Raw genomic sequence first — 18,063 nt, forward strand, 5'->3', positions numbered from 1 at the left:
TGATAATTTAAAATCAATTATTTCAAATATGTTTATTTTAATGCATAATTCTATGGCTGGATGTAATAGGGAGTCAGGAAAAAATACAAATAAAAATGTAATGAACAAAATGCTAAAGTTGTTGTTAAACAAATATGCTAAATGCTAAAGTTGTTGATAAACAAGCAATTATTTTAATAATTAAATATGGTCATTTTAAATTAATTATGATAATTTAAAATCAATTATTTCAAATATGTTTATTTTAATGTATAATTCTATGGCTGGATGTAATAAGGAGTCAGGAAAAAATACAAATACAAATGTAATGAATAAAATGCTAAAGTTGTTGATAAACAAATATGCTAAATGCTAAAGTTGTTGATAAACAAGCAATTATTTTAATAATTAAATATGGTCATTTTAAATGAATTATGATCATTTAAAATCAATTATTTCAAATATGTTTATTTTAATGCATAATTCTATGGCTGGATGTAATAAGGAGTCAGGAAAAAATACAAAATAAAAATACAATTAATTTTGATGTTTTTAGCAAAATATAGTAAACATGTATTTAGTTTTTTTTTTTTTTGTAAATTAATAAATATATTTATTTTTAGGTAAGATAAACATAATAATACAATGGATGATTTAGTTCTTGTCACCCTGTTGTCCTCCCGTCATGAAAAAAAGGCTGTCCTCACTCAGGTCCGCATGGAGCTGGAGGGGGCGTGGCTTCCAGCTCCGGCTGAAAACCGGGAGATTTTCGGGAGAATATTTGTCCCGGGAGGTTTTCGGGAGAGGCGCTGAATTTCGAGAGTCTCCCGGAAAATTCGGGAGGGTTGGCAAGTATGCTATAATTTGCTGTTCTATGCGCCATGTTTGTTTGTGTCGGCTTCACTATGTGACATCACAGGAAAAAGGACGGGTGTATATAACGATGGTTAAAATCAGGCACTTTGAAGCTTTTTTTAGGGATATTGCGTGATGGGTAAAATTTTGAAAAAAACTTCGAAAAATAAAATAAGCCACTGCACTCTTAGAAATAAAAGTGCTAAGTAGAACCATATAAGGTTCTTCTGCTCGTCCTCATAGGAGAACCCTTTTTGGCTCCAGGTAGAACCTTTTTATAAAGGTTCCACCTGGAACCCTTTTGGAAGGTTCTACCTAGAACTGTGTGTGTAAGGTTCCACCCAGAACCCCCCATGAGAGGTTCTACAAAGAACCCACGCAGGGAGTTCCACCAAGAACCCTTTCATGTTTCAAGGGTTTCATCTAGAACCCACACAGGGAGTTCCACTAAGAACCCTTTCGTATTTCAAGGGTTTCATTTAGAACCCACACAGGGAGTTCCACTAAGAACCCTTTCGTATTTCAAGGGTTTCATCTAGAACCCACACAGGGAGTTCTACTAAGAACCCTTTTGTATTTCAAGACTTTCATCTAGAACCCACGCAGGGAGTTCCACTAAGAACCCTTTCGTATTTCAAGGGTTTCATCTAGAACCCACACAGGGAGTTCCACTAAGAACCCTTTCGTTTGTCAAGGGTTTCATCTAGAACCCATGCAGGGAGTTCCACCAAGAACCCTTTCATGTTTCAAGGGTTTCATCTAGAACCCACACAGGGAGTTCCACTAAGAACCCTTTCGTATTTCAAGGGTTTCATTTAGAACCCACACAGGGAGTTCCACTAAAAACCCTTTCGTATTTCAAGGGTTTCATCTAGAACCCACACAGGGAGTTCCACTAAGAACCCTTTTGTATTTCAAGACTTTCATCTAGAACCCACGCAGGGAGTTCCACTAAGAACCCTTTCGTATTTCAAGGGTTTCATCTAGAACCCACACAGGGAGTTCCACTAAGAACCCTTTCGTTTGTCAAGGGTTTCATCTAGAACCCATGCAGCGAGTTCCACTAAGAACCCTTTCATGTTTCAAGGGTTTCATCTAGAACTCACACAGGAGTTCCACAAAGAACTCTTTCATGTTTCAAGGGTTTCATCTAGACCTGACACAGGGGGTTCTAAAAACATCCCTTTTCAAAGGTTTTCACCGATAACCGTCTTGTCTTCTGAGGGTTCTATAAAGAACCATATTGTATTCTACAGATCAGTTTAGTTCATATTATATTGTGGTCATTTATCATGTTGACATTGAACAAACATTCAAAACATTTTAATGAGAAAAACATTTATTTAAAGATAGGCACCATTATTGGCAAATGTTATCAGGAAGTATGTCCCCGGTGACACAGGATCTTACCCATGCTTTCAACAATCCCTGAAGAACTCTTTCTTCCAAAAACGGTTCTCTGGATGAAAATAGTTCTTACTGGAACCCTTAGTGCTAGTGAGAACCCTTTTAAAACCAATTATTCAGAAAAGGGGTTTTAAAGGGTTCTCTGGATCAAAATGGTTCTTACTGGAACCATTAGCGTTACCAAGAACCCTTGAAAAACCCTTTCTTCGGGAAAGGGTTTTTCAGAAGCAAATGGTTCCAGTTAGAACCTCAGCCCTTGTAGAAGAACCCTTTTAGAACCCTTATTTCTAAGAGTGTGGGAACTGATTTTTAATGGTTTTAACCATTCTGAAATTGTGATAAGGTTTCCTTTAATGATTATTTGCAACAACAACAACAACAAAAAATCTTGTCTTTGAAGTCTATTCAAGTGAATATAAGTTGCAATATTGAAGACTACATTGATGACTCTCATTAGCATCATATTCCTAGACTTTGTTGTATCATCTTATAAATTCCATACACACATTTCACTCGTTACATCTCAACTTTGCCACAAAAAAGTGCTTAAACGGTCTTCATACTCGAGACCCCGGGTGGTCTGGCAGTAGTCCGGTTTCCCATCCCTAATGCGGGTCCAACTCCAGGGACTATCACTCCTCTGTGCTCCTCTGCAATGACCATGATTGCGAGCGTTAACGTTGACAAAGTCCATCACTTTGTGGCACGTCATCTATGATCATGATGGCACGAGTCCATTACAAACCACACTTTGGACGTGTTGGACGGATAAAGGGAATACTTGTTCTGGAAGAGAATTCCCAAAGAGAAGCATCTGTTACTGCACTCGGTTGATTGAGATGTCAAAATTTGGGATGGTTTTCTGTCCTTCCACCCACTCAATAAGGCCGACACACCACTCAAATTCCTGACAGTGTTTGGACAGTAACTTACATTATATTTCTTCTTAAGTGGAAACCACTAAAGTTGGCTGTAGTTAATTCTCTAAAGGCTCCTTTTTCTTCATACAATTCAATGTTTTAGGTGGAATCGCATTTTCGTAAAGAGTGGAAATAGACAATGTAAACATGTCAAACAGAGCCAGCAAAAAGTATCTGTTAGAATAATTGAATCTAGGTTATCACAAAACTTTGTGTTGAAATGAGTTCCCGGCGAGAAGACAAAAGCTGTCTTTGAACCTACCAAGAAGAAGGCTTGTAAAACTCCATTGTGTAGGATGGGAAGCAACATGAAGGTGTTCTGTTTCTTTCATGTATTGTAATCAACAGAAAGATACTGTTTTGACCCAAGAACTACAAAGCGGAGAGAAAGCAGGATCTGCTCAAATTTCCAGACACCTCTTCTTTGAACTTTTATACGACTTTTTCTGTGAACTGTTTTACAACCTTTTCTTTGAACTGTTGCAATCAAAGGCGATGGCTGTTTACGACCCCCGCCCCTTAGAAACAGCTGTTTCCATGTAATCAGGGAAAGTCCAAATAAAAGAGGGGGCGTACAATCTTTGGCCAGAGCGTGGTGGAGACTGTTCAAGAGTACAGCGCAGACGTCTCTCCTCAAATTGAGCCACATTTAATTATGTCTCTGTTTAATTATTTGCTTCTTGTCTTGTTTAATAGATGTCATCAGTGTTTGAACCTGACAGTATACAATACTTTTATATTGTTGGCTACTTTTCTAACTGAACAAAGTTATATTAGTTTTGTCCGTTTCATTTTTAATTCAATTGTGAATAATAAAAGGTGGGTTTTTATTCCATCCATACACTTTACAAAATGATGGACTCATTTTAGCTTGTGTAACATGAATTTGCCTCCCGCCTTTGTCTTCTTCTTCTGTCAATTTAAAGTCAATATGGCGCCACTATCTTCCAACGAGAGAAACAAGCCCACACCGATGCTCGATTGAACAAATTGTATACTTTAGGAAGCTAATTAATTTGGCCCCATTTATTGCGGTTTATCTGTTTATTATCCGTGTTTTATGGACCCGTAGGGGAAGATGCTCCCTACGGACATACTAAAACACACCCTGGCTATGGTTACTTCTCTAAAGGCTCCTTTTTCTTCATACAATTCAATGTTTCAGGTAGAATCGCATTTTCGTAAAGAGTGGAAATAGACAATGTAAACACGTCAAACAGAGCCAGCAAAAGGTATCTGTTAGAATAATTGAATCTAGGTTATCACAAAACTTTGTGTTGAAATGAGTTCCCGGCGAGAAGACAAAAGCGGTCTTTGAACCTACCAAGAAGAAGGCTTGTAAAACTCCATTGTGTAGGATGGGAAGCAACATGAAGGTGTTCTGTTTATTTCATGTATTGTAATCAACAGAAATATACTGTTTTGACCCAAGAACTACAAAGCGGAGAGAAAGCAGGTTCCAGACACCTCTTCTTTGAACTCTTATACGACCTTTTCTGTGAACTGTTTTACAACCTTTTCTTTGAACTGTTGTAATCAAAGGCGATGGCTGTTTACGACCCCCGCCCCTTAGAAACAGCTGTTTCCATGTAATCAGGGAAAGTCCAAATAAAAGAGGGGGCGTACAATCTTTGGCCAGAGCGTGGTGGAGACTGTTCAAGAGTACAGCGCAGACGTCTCTCCTCAAATTGAGCCACATTTAATTATGTCTCTGTTTAATTATTTGCTTCTTGTCTTGTTTAATAGATGGCATCAGTGTTTGAACCTGACGGTATACAATACTTTTATATTGTTGGCTACTTTTCTAACTGAACAAAGTTGTATTAGTTTTGTCCGTTTCATTTTTAATTCAATTGTGAGTAATAAAAGGTGGGTTTTTATTCCATCCATACACTTTACAAAATGATGGACTCATTTTAGCTTGTGTAACATGAATTTGCCTCCCGCCTTTGTCTTCTTCTTCTGTCAATTTAAAGTCAATATGGCGCCACTATCTTCCAAAGAGAGAAACAAGCCCACACCGATGCTCGATTGATCAAAGTGTTTACATTAGGAAGCTAATTAATTTGGCCCCATTTATTGCGGTTTATCTGTTTATTATCTGTGTTTTATGGACCCGTAGGGGAAGATGCTCCCTACGGACATACTAAAACACACCCTGGCTATGGTTACTTCTCTAAAGGCTCCTTTTTGTTCATACAATTCAATGTTTCAGGTGGAATCGCATTTTCGGAAAGAGTGGAAATAGACAATGTAAACACGTCAAACAGAGCCAACAAAAGGAATCTGTTAGAATAATTGAATCTAGGTTATCACAAAACTTTGTGTTGAAATGAGTTCCCGGCGAGAAGACAAAAGCTGTCTTTGACCCTACCAAGAAGAAGGCTTGTAAAACTCCATTGTGTAGGATGGGAAGCAACATGAAGGTGTGCTGTTTCTTTCATGTATTGTAATCAACAGAAAGATACTGTTTTGACCCAAGAACTACAAAGCGGAGAGAAAGCAGGTTCCAGACATCTCTTCTTTGAACTCTTATACGACGTTTTCTGTGAACTGTTTTACAACCTTTTCTTTGAACTGTTGTAATCAAAGGCGATGGCTGTTTACGACCCCCGCCCCTTAGAAACAGCTGTTTCCATGTAATCAGGGAAAATCCAAATAAAAGAGGGGGCGTACAATCTTTGGCCAGAGCGTGGTGGAGACTGTTCAAGAGTACAGCGCAGACGTATCTCCTCAAATTGAGCCACATTTAATTATGTCTCTGTTTAATTATTTGCTTCTTGTCTTGTTCAATAGATATCACTGTATACAATACTTTTATATTGTTGGCTACTTTTCTAACTGAACAAAGTTATATTAGTTTTGTCCGTTTCATTTTTAATTCAATTGTGAATAATAAAAGGTGGGTTTTTATTCCATCCATACACTTTACAAAATGATGGACTCATTTTAGCTTGTGTAACATGAATTTGCCTCTTTGACGCCTTTGCCTTCTATTTTGTGAATGTAATGTCAATATGGCGCCACTATCTTCCGAAGAGAGAATAAAGCCCACACCGATGCTCGATTGATCAAATTGTATACTTTAGGAAGGTGATTAATTTGGCCTCAATCATCATGGATTACCTGACACATGAAATGTGACAAATTGGGGGCGTACACTATCCACTTTAGCCTCCAGACGGCAGTAAAGTGTTTAATATAATATCTTAAAGTGTGTTATGTGGCAATTCCAACTTTGACTTCCGTGTCAGTTTCTATGTAGATCAGCACTTTCCATCATTTTCAGCACACTGCATTGCAAAATCATCAACACCCCCACCTTCTTCCTCTCACACGAGATCCACCCTGGAATGGGGAATTATGAATACCTTCCCTATCGTAAATGCAAGAGGGATCTTGTTTCCCAAAGGTCAAAACGTAAGTTAAGGCAAGTTCATTCAATTTGAATAAAAAAAAGTGTGTTTTTATTTCATCCATACACTTTACAAAATGATGGACTTATTTTAGCTTGTGTAACATGAATTTGCCTCTTTTTCAGCGTGAACGTGTGCTGTTTTGGTTACTTCTCTAAAGGCTCGTTTTTGTTCATACATTTCAATGTTTCAGGTGGGAGTTTTTTTAAATTTGTTTTATCACATTTTCGGAAAGAGTGGAAATAGACAATGTAAACAGGTCAAACAGAGCTAGCAAAAGGTATGCATCAATGTATGTGTATTAATACCCAAGACATGGGTAACTTACACATCTGTGAAGGCACCATTAATGCTGAAAGGTACATACAGGTTTTGGAGCAACATATGTTGCCATCCAAGCAACGTTACCATGGACGCCCCTGCTTATTTCAGCAAGACAATGCCAAGCCACGTGTTACATCAACGTGGCTTCATAGTAAAAGAGTGCGGGTACTACACTCTTAGAAAAAAGGGTTCTAAAAGAGTTCTTCTACAAGGGCTGAGGTTCAAACTGGAACCATTTGCTTCTGAAAAACCCTTTCCCGAAGAAAGGGTTTTTCAAGGGTTTTTGGTAACGCTAATGGTTCCAGTATGAAGTGCTCTAAAACTTGCTGGTAGACGGCTGCGTTGACCCTGGATCTCAGGAAACAGAGTGGACCGACACCAGCAGATGACATGGCACCCCAAACCATCACTGATGGTGGAAACTTTACACTAGACTTCAGGCAACGTGGATCCTGTGCCTCTCCTGTCTTCCTCCAGACTCTGGGACCTCGATTTCCAAAGGAAATGCAAAATTTGCTTTCGTCAGAAAACATGACTTTGGACCACTCAGCAGCAGTCCAGCTGGTGTCGGTCCACTCTGTTTCCTGAGATCCAGGGTCAACGCAGCCGTCTACCAGCAAGTTTTAGAGCACTTCATGCTTCCTGCTGCTGACCTGCTCTATGAAGATGGAGATTTCAAGTTCCAACAGGACTTGGCGCCTGCACACAGCGCAAAATCTACCCATGCCTGGTTTACTGACCATGGTATTTCTGTTCTAAATTGGCCCGCCAACTCCCCTGACCTTAGCCCCATAGGAAATCTGTGGGGTATTGTGAAAAGGAAGATGCAGAATGCCAGACCCAAAAACGCAGAAGAGTTGAAGGCCACTATCAGAGCAACCTGGGCTCTCATAACACCTGAGCAGTGCCAGAAACTCATCGACTCCATGCCACGCCGCATTAACGCAGTAATTGAGGCAAAAGGAGCTCCAACCAAGTATTGAGTATTGTACATGCTCATATTTTTCATTTTCATACTTTTCAGTTGGCCAACATTTCTAAAAATCCCTTTTTTGTATTAGCCTTAAGTAATATTCTAATTTTGTGACACACGGAATTTTGGATTTTCATTTGTTGCCACTTCAAATCATCAAAATTAAATGAAATAAACATTTGAATGCATCAGTCTGTGTGCAATGAATAAATATAATGTACAAGTTACACCTTTTGAATGCAATTACTGAAATAAATCAAGTTGTTCAAAATATTCTAATTTACTGGCTTTTACCTGTATATACAGCTAGCCTAAATAGCATGTTGGCATCTGGGAACGCCTCCAGAATGTAATATCTTGCAGACGGACTAAAAAAAAAAAAAAAGGTCATAAAAGTCACTGTGGAAAATTTACACCGAAGCATATTCTAAAGGACAGCTCGGGAGCGAACAAATCCAGTTAATCCATATTTGCAAACCTTGAGACCTCCGATTTCGGGAGGTGGGGGGTGGGGGGTGGGGGCGTGGTTGGGGTTGTGGTTAAGATATATATATATAAGAAATACTTGACTTTCAGTGAATTCTAGCTTTATATATTTATTTTATTACATATACATACATATACATATATATATATATATATATATATATATATATATATATATATATATATATATATATATATATATATATATATATATATATATATATATATATATATATATACATATACATATAAATAAATAAAAGAAATACTTGAATTTCAGTGATCATTTATTTACACATATACACACACATAACACTCATCTACTCATTGTTGAGTTAAGGGTTGAATTGTCCATCCTTGTTCTATTCTCTGTCACTATTTCAGAACACACACATTATACAAATATACATTATAAAATCAATAAGAAAACGGGAGCTTTAATTTGGGAGTCTGAATTAGGATCAGAAGTTCCTATATAAACATTGCGCACTCACGTCGCCTTTTTGTATTGCTTACTGCAGCTGTGCACTGGATTCATTCACAAATACAAACTACAACTCACAAACACTTTAGAGTTAGGCTCCACCATCAGAATGTGTACTTAAACTTATAAAGATCACATGGATATTATTCAGTGAGTTGATTCACCAAAACTAACCTGTTATACAGGAGGAAAAAAGCACACAGGACGTTTCAATTGTTCACAGACTGGTCGCGCTCATCAGAATGACAAGACACTTCCGGTCAGCAGGTGATAGCATTCAATTGGGAAGAAACAAACTACTGCCCCCTACTGACCAATGTGAATACTGATAAATGTGTAATGACAGCTCCAAAAACGAATTCAAACCACAAAATAAAATAAATAAATCAACACAAAAATGTGACACATTATGGGTGGGTCTCATATGCAAGTACAGTAGATGGCAGTATTGTCCTGTTTAAAAGTGTCACAACATTGCTGTTTACGGCAGACAAACTGCTTTACGGTAGACGAAAACGTGACTGCTGTTGTTGTGTGTTGTTACCGCGCTGGGAGGACGTTAATGAAACTGCCTAACAATAAACACACATAAGAAACCAAGAACTCACGCTCGATCATTAGCTGTTTATATTGTGGGAAAGCGGACGTGTGAACAGGCTGTCAACACGTCACTCAGGTCCGCATGGAGCTGGAGGCCCCCTTTTCGGGAGAAAATTTGTCCCGGGAGGTTTTCGGGAGAGGCGCTGAATTTCGGGAGTCTCCCGGAAAATCCGGGAGGGTTGGCAAGTATGAGTTAATCCTCCCTGATGCTCCAAATATGTTCTTGTGTTTACATATTATTTTAGTAGATGCAGTGATGCTTCTTTCCCTGAAGGGTGTTACAGTTTTTTACTTGAAAATAAATAAATACCACTTATGGAACTTGAGAGTAAAAAAAAAAGGTAGTGCATTGAATACGATCCACTCCTTGTAACGACATTGGAAACATCTTGCTGGTCGTATATCAAGACCTGCACGCACATGTAGCCTAGATCAAACACATTCTTCACCCGGGATTCTATCCTGGACTGCTCATAGACCTTGGACCTTGAAGTTCAAGGACACCTGGGTTTGTAGTATTTGACACATTCATCACTGACAAGCAGGCGGCTGCATGTGTGCGCAGACGCAACCACGGAGAACCAAACATACCAAAACTCCATCCGCCATAACACAGAATATTCACCGTGGCATCAGTTTCTGGGGAGCTGCACTTTTTTGGGGGGGGAATTTTGTCTTTCTTCTGTCATTCTGAGTCATAAAATATGGCAAGCACAAGGTGGTTAACAATGCAGCTAATGGGAGTATTCTATTACGCCCGTAAAAGCCCTCCTAAAAACATCCTAAAACCGCTACAATACTTTACTGGAATATTAACCAAAAATGTGTAACATTGTTATTATAAGTGCTTACGCAGACAAATTATAGAGAGATAACTAGCTTATGCTGCCAAATTGACATATTGAGCTGCTGCATCGCCTCTGAGTTGATGAAAGTTAATTAGGGCCCGCAATGGCCCATTGCAAAAGGACTCCCACAGGGAGTCCTTATGCAATGGGACATAAGGACCTATTGAATTTCTAAGGTTTTATTATTCTTTCTTTCCTTTTCTTTCTTTCTTTCTTTCTTCTTCCGCCGCCTCTTTGAGCACTAATTTGACCCACTTAACATGCTTCAAAACTCACCAAATTTGACCCACACATCAGGACCTGTGAAAATTGCCTTTTTTTATAAAAAACGAACCTCAAAAATTAAAATTGCGCTCTAGCGCCCCCTATAAAAACAAAGAAAGTACACTGCCTGTAACTCCCACTAGGAAGGTCGTAAAAACATGAAACAAAATCCTCTATGTAGGTCTGACTCAGACCTAACTTTCATAATGGTACATTCTCGGGCTAAAATCAACAGGAAGTTGGCAATTCCCCCTTCAAGACAAAAAAGTACTAAAAACAGTCACTTTTGCCTCTTTGAGCTGTAATTTCACCCCCTTAACATGCTTCAAAACTCACCGAACTGAACACACACATCAGGACTGCCAAAAATTGCTATCTAATAAAAAAACCTAACCCCAAATCTAAAAATTGTGCTCTACAGCAATTTTTTTATAAAACGCACAAAAAACTGCCCCTCGGATGAAAAATATTACAAAACTGCCTGTAACTCCCACTGGGAAGGTTGGAGAGACATGAAACAAATACCTCTATGTAGGTCTTACTTAGACCTACATTTCATAAATTGACAACCCCCAGCAAAAATCAACAGGAAGTTTGCTATTCCCCCTTCAAAACAAATTTTTTTTAAAAACCGGTCACCTTTCTTCAAAATCTATCTCCTCTGAGCGCATTTGTCGTTTCGCCTTCAAACTAACACAGGTGAGAGATAAAACCCTTGTGATTAAAAGTATAGATGGGATTTTTATTCCCTGCTCCGGTTTTGATTTTATGACCCTTCAAAGACCCGCTGCACTGATGCTCCTGCGGTGCTGTTTTTTTAAGATGGCTGCTCAAAAGCAGGAAGCACCAACGTGCCCACACAATGCAGACAAGGTAGGTACACTAGACAAAAGTCTTGGGACACTTCAGACTAAAAGTAGACAAAAGTATTGGGACACTTAGGACTAGCACCTGCCAAATACGCGGGCCCGTCCAACGCTGCTTGCAGCTTTAATTATAGATTAAAGCTGCAAGCAGCATTGGTCGGGCCCGCGTATTTGGCAGGTGCTAGTCCTAAGTGTCCCAATACTTTTGTCTACTTTTAGTCTGAAGTGTCCCAAGACTTTTGTCTAGTGTACCTACCTTGTCTGCATTGTGTGGGCACGTTGGTGCTTCCTGCTTTTGAGCAGCCATCTTAAAAAAACAGCAGCATCAGTGCAGCGGGTCTTTGAAGGGTCATAAAATCAAAACCGGAGCAGGTATTAAAAAGCTGTTCTATACTTTTATACACAAGGGTTCAATCTCTCTCCTGTGTTAGTTTGAAGCCTAAACGACAAACGCGCTGAGAGGAGATAGATTTTGAAGGAAGGTGACCGGTTTTTACAAAAATGTTGTTTTGAAGGGGGAATAGCAAACTTCCTGTTGATTTTTGCTGGGGGTTGTCAATTTATGAAATGTAGGTCTAAGTGAGACCTACATTGAGGTTTGTGTTTCATGTCTCTCCGATCTTCCCAGTGGGAGTTACAGGCAGTTTTGTCATTTTTTTCTTCCGAGGAGCAGTTTTTCTCCGTTTTATTAAAAAATTGCTCTAGAGCGCAATTTTTAAATTTGGAGTTAGGTTTTTTTTATTAGATCGCAATTTCTGCTAGTCCTGATGTGTGTGTTCAGTTCGGTGAGTTTTGAAGCATGTTAAGGGGGTCAAATTACAGCTAAAAGAGGCAAAAGTGACTATTTTTAGTACATTTTTGTCTTGAAGGGGGAATTGCCAACTTCCTGTTGATTTTTGCCCGAGAAAATTAATTAATGAAAAGTAGGGCTAAGTGAGCCCTACATAGAGGTTTTTGTTTCATGTCTCTACAACATTCATAATGGGAGTTATAAGCAGTTTTCTTTCTAGGGGGCGCTAGAGCGCAATTTAGAGTTTTGGGGTTCGTTTTTTTTATTATAAGACAATTTTTGCAAGTCCTGATGTGTGGGTCAAATATGGTGAGTTTTGAAGCATGTTAAGTGGGTCAAATTAGTGCTCAAAGAGGCGGCGGAATAATAATAAAACCTTAAAAAAACAATAGGTCCTTATGTCCCATTGTAAAAGGACTCCCGTTGGGATTCCTTTTACAATGGGCCATGCGGGCCCTAATAAAAAAACAATAGGTCCTTATGTCCCATTGTAAAAGGACTCCCGTTGGGATTCCTTTTACAATGGGCCATGCGGGCCCTAATAAAAAAACAATAGGTCCTTATGTCCCATTGTAAAAGGACTCCCGTTGGGATTCTTTTTACAATGGGCCATGCGGGCCCTAATGATAAATCATGCCTCTCACCTGGATAGTAGAAGGTTGTGGACGTAAACCCAAAAGTTGGTCAACTTTGACATCCAACTTAGACCTGCAGATGGCGAGAAAGACACAAAAAAAACTCTCATTTTTTAACCCTATGTAAGGATTATGATTAATTCTTCATCTAAACGAGAAGATATAAACATCCCATCAGTCTTTATCCCAGTGAGAGCAGACATTGTACAGTAAGTGATTGTGTTATTATGTTGATAGTTTGTATCTCTTGTTTAGAACTTAGCAATACTGCTACGTGATGCTTAGTGTTTGACTAAAGCTGCATCTGTTTAAAACTTGTAGATCATATTCCTTATATTCAGGCTCAAAAAATATAAGTTTCTGGATCATCATTTGTCCCAAAGTCGTATTTTTTGTCCCTCATCAAGTAGTCTTGTTGAAGGGAAAAGTGAACATTGTGATGCGGATTATTCATTATTTATTTAAACGGGAAGATATAAATGTCCCATCAGTGAGAGCAGACATTGTACAGTATGGTTGTTTACAATGGATCATTTTAAGTATTAATTCTACAGACTTCAACAACAACAAGAACAAGACGACTAATCAGGGCAGACTTGATGAGAGACAACAAAGACTAAGTACACATGTAGTATCTAGCAACATTAATAATAACATGCAATATTTACATATTTTGATCATTTTAAGTATTAATTCCACAGACTTCAACAACAACAAGAACAAGACGACTAATCAGGGCAGACTTGATGAGAGACAACAAAGACCAAGTATATATGTAGTATCTAGTAACATTCATAAAAACATGTAATATTTACATAGTTTGATCATTTTAAGTATTAATTCCACAGACTTCAACAACAACAAGAACAAGACGACTAATCAGGGCAGACTTGATGAGAGACAACAAAGACCAAGTATATATGTAGTATCTAGTAACATTCATAATAACATGCAATATTTACATATTTTGATCATTTTAAGTATTAATTCCACAGACTTCAACAACAACAAGAACAAGACGACTAATCAGGGCCGACTTGATGAGAGACAACAAAGACCAAGTATATATGTAGTATCTAGTAACATTCATAATAACATGTAATATTTACATAGTTTGATCATTTTAAGTATTAATTCCACAGACTTCAACAACAACAAGAACAAGACGACTAATCAGGGCCGGCTTGATGAGAGACAACAAAGACTAAGTATACATGTAGTATCTAGTAACATTCATAATAACATGTAATATTTACATAGTTTGATCATTTTAAGTATTAATTCCACAGACTTCAACAACAACAAGAACAAGACGACTAATCAGGGCCGGCTTGATGAGAGACAACAAAGACCAAGTATATATGTAGTATCTACTAACATTCATAATAACATGTAATATTTACATAGTTTGATCATTTTAAGTATTAATTCCACAGACTTCAACAACAACAAGAACAAGACGACTAATCAGGGCCGACTTGATGAGAGACAACAAAGACCAAGTATATATGTAGTATCTACTAACATTCATAATAACATGTAATATTTACATAGTTTGATCATTTTAAGTATTAATTCCACAGACTTCAACAACAACAAGAACAAGACGACTAATCAGGGCAGACTTGATGAGAGACAACAAAGACCAAGTATATATGTAGTATCTAGTAACATTCATAATAACATGTAATATTTACATATTTTGATCATTTTAAGTATTAATTTCACATACTTTAACAACAACAACAAGACTACTAATACAATGGTTGTTTTATTGTGTTCATGGTTCGAACACGGCTGTCCGTATAATCACCAGAGTATCACCCCTGTTCTTCACCAACTCCACTGGCTTCCCATCATACACCCCGTCAACTACAAGATCCTCCCCCCCATACGTCCAAGGGTTACCCATATTGCCTCGCCATACCCGTCGGACCTCCTACACATCAATGTTCCTACCCGATCCCTCAAGTCTTTCTCCTCCATCAACCTGACCGTCCCCCGTCTACCATGGGGTCAAAAGCCGTCAGCTTCTGGAACCCCTCCCCCCCCCAAAAAAAAATCTGGAACGTTGACTCTATTATCACTTTTAAAACTTACTGTTTTTAATTGCTGTTGTGCCTAAATTCTTATTTTTTTTTTATGAAGCTTTTATGAGATGTACGACGACCTTGAAAGGCGCCTTACAAAATAAATATATTATTATTTTTGTTATTTTCTGTTTAGCACTTAGCAATACTGCTACGTGACACTTAGTGTTTCACTAAAGCTGGATCTTTTTTTTAGCACACAGCTTCTAAAACTTGTAGATCATCCTCCTTATATTCAGGCTCAAAAATATACATTTCTGGATCATCATTTGTCCCAAAGTTGTATTTGTTGTCTCTCATCAAGTCTGCCATGATTAGTAGTCTTGTTGAAGGGAACAGTGAGCGTTGTGATGTGGATTATTAATTATTAATTATTTAAACAGGAAGATATAAACATCCCATCAGTGAGAGCAGACATTGTACAGTAAGTGGTTGTTTTATTTTGTTCATGGTTGACTCTATTATCACTTTTAAAACTTACCTCAAAACCCACTTGCCTGACACAGGTGTCTGTTTTACAAACATAATTTGCCGTTGTGCCTAAATTATTATTTTTTATGAAGCTTTTATGAGATGTACAACGACCTTGAAAGGCGCCTTAGAAAATAAATATATTTGTATTTGTATTATTTCCTGTTTAGCACTTAACAATACTGCTACATGATGCTTTGTGTTTTACTAAAGGTGCATCTGTTTACCACGCAGCTTCTAAATCAAATAGATCATCCTCCTTATACTCAGGCTCAAAAATATAAGTTTCTAAATCATAATTTGTCCCAAAGTAGTTATTGTTGTCTCTCATCAAGTCTGCCCTGATTAGTAGTCTTGTTGTTGTTGTTGTTGAAGTCTGTGAAATTAATACTTAAAATGATCAAAATATGTAAATATTACATGTTATTATGAATGTTAATATATACTACATATATACTTGGTCTTTGTTGTCTCTCATCAAGTCTGCCCTGATTAGTAGTCTTGTTGTTGTTGTTGAAGTCTGTGAAATTAATACTTAAAATGATCAAAATATGTAAATATTACATGTTATTATGCATGTTAATATATACTACATATATACTTGGTCTTTGTTGTCTCTCATCAAGTCTGCCCTGATTAGTAGTCTTGCTGTTGTTGTTGAAGTCTGTGAAATTAATACTTAAAATGATCAAAATATGTAAATATTACATGTTATGATGAATGTTACTAGATACTACATACAAACTTGGTCTTTGTTGTCTCTCATCAAGCCTACCCTGATCAGTAGTCTTGTTGTTGTTGTTGAAGTCTGTGAAATGAATACTTAAACTGATCAAAATATGTAAATGTTACATGTTATTATGAATGTTACTAGATACTACATGTATACTTGGTCTTCGTTGTCTCTCATCAAGTCTGCCATGATTATTAGTCGTGTTGTTGTTGTTGAAGTCTGTGAAATGAATACTTAAAATGATCAAAATATGTAAATATTACATGTTATTATGAATGTTACTAGATACTACATATATACTTGGTCTTTGTTGTCTATCATCAAATCTGCCCTGATTAGTAGTCTTGTTGTTGTTTTTGTTGTTGTAGAATTATGTGAATTGAATACTTAAAATGATTAAAATATGTAAATATTACATGTTGTTATGAATGTTACTAGATACTACATGTATACTTGGTCTTTGTTGTCTCTCATCAAGTATGCCCTGATTAGTGGTCGTGTTGTTGTTGTTGAAGTCTGTGAAATTAATACTTAAAATGATCAAACTATGTCAATATTACATGTTATTATGAATGTTAGTAGATACTACATATATACTTGGTCTTTGTTGTCTCTCATCAAGTCTGCTCTGATTAGTCGTCTTGTTCTTGTTGTTGTTGAAGTCTGTGGAATTAATACTTAAAATTATCAAAATATGTAAATATTGCATGTTATTATTAATGTTGCTAGATACTACATGTGTACTTAGTCTTTGTTGTTTCTCATCAAGTCTGCCCTGATTAGTAGTCTTGTTGTTGTTGTTGTTGAAGTCTGTAGAATTAATACTTAAAATGATCAAACTATGTAAATATTGCATGTTATTATTAATGTTGCTAGATACTACATGTGTACTTAGTCTTTGTTGTCTCTCATCAAGTCGGCCCTGATTAGTCGTCTTGTTGTTGTTGTTGTTGAAGTCTGTAGAATTAATACTTAAAATGATCAAACTATGTAAATATTACATGTTATTGTGAATGTTAGTAGATACTACATATATACTTGGTCTTTGTTGTCTCTCATCAAGTCTGCCCTGATTAGTCGTCTTGTTCTTGTTGTTGTTGAAGTCTGTGGAATTAATACTTAAAATTATCAAAATATGTAAATATTGCATGTTATTATTAATGTTGCTAGATACTACATGTGTACTTAGTCTTTGTTGTCTCTCATCAAGTCTGCCCTGATTAGCAGTCTTGTTGTTGTTGTTGTTGAAGTCTGTAGAATTAATACTTAAAATGATCAAACTATGTAAATATTACATGTTATTATGAATGTTACTAGATACTACACATGTATTTAGTTTTTCTTGTCTCTCATCAAGTCTGCCATGATTAGTAGTCTTGTTGTTTAAGGGAAAGTGAACGTTGTGATGTGTTTGTGAAATTAACACACCGTCATATGCTTAAAATAATCACAATATGTAAATATGACATGTTATTATGAATGTTACTAGATACTACACATGTATTTAGTTTTTCTTGTCTCTCATCAAGTCTGCCATGATTAGTAGTCTTGTTGTTGAAGGGAAAGCGAACGCAGTGATGTGTTTGTGAAATTAACACACCGTCATATGCTTAAAATAATAAAAAAAATATGTAAATATGACATGTTATTATGAATGTTACTAGATACTGCACATTTATTTAGTTTTTCTTGTCTCTCATCAAGTCTGCCATGATTAGTAGTCTTGTTGCTTAAGGGAAAGCGAACGCAGAGATGTGTTTGTGAAATTACCACACCGTCATATGTTTAAAATAATGACAATATGTAAATATGACATGTTATTATGAATGTTACTAGATACTACATATGCATTTAGTTTTTCTTGTCTCTCATCAAGTCTGCCATGATTAGTAGTCTTGTTGTTGAAGGGAAAGCGAACGCAG

Source organism: Nerophis lumbriciformis, linkage group LG31, assembly GCF_033978685.3.
Source record: "Nerophis lumbriciformis linkage group LG31, RoL_Nlum_v2.1, whole genome shotgun sequence".
NCBI lineage: Eukaryota > Metazoa > Chordata > Actinopteri > Syngnathiformes > Syngnathidae > Nerophis > Nerophis lumbriciformis.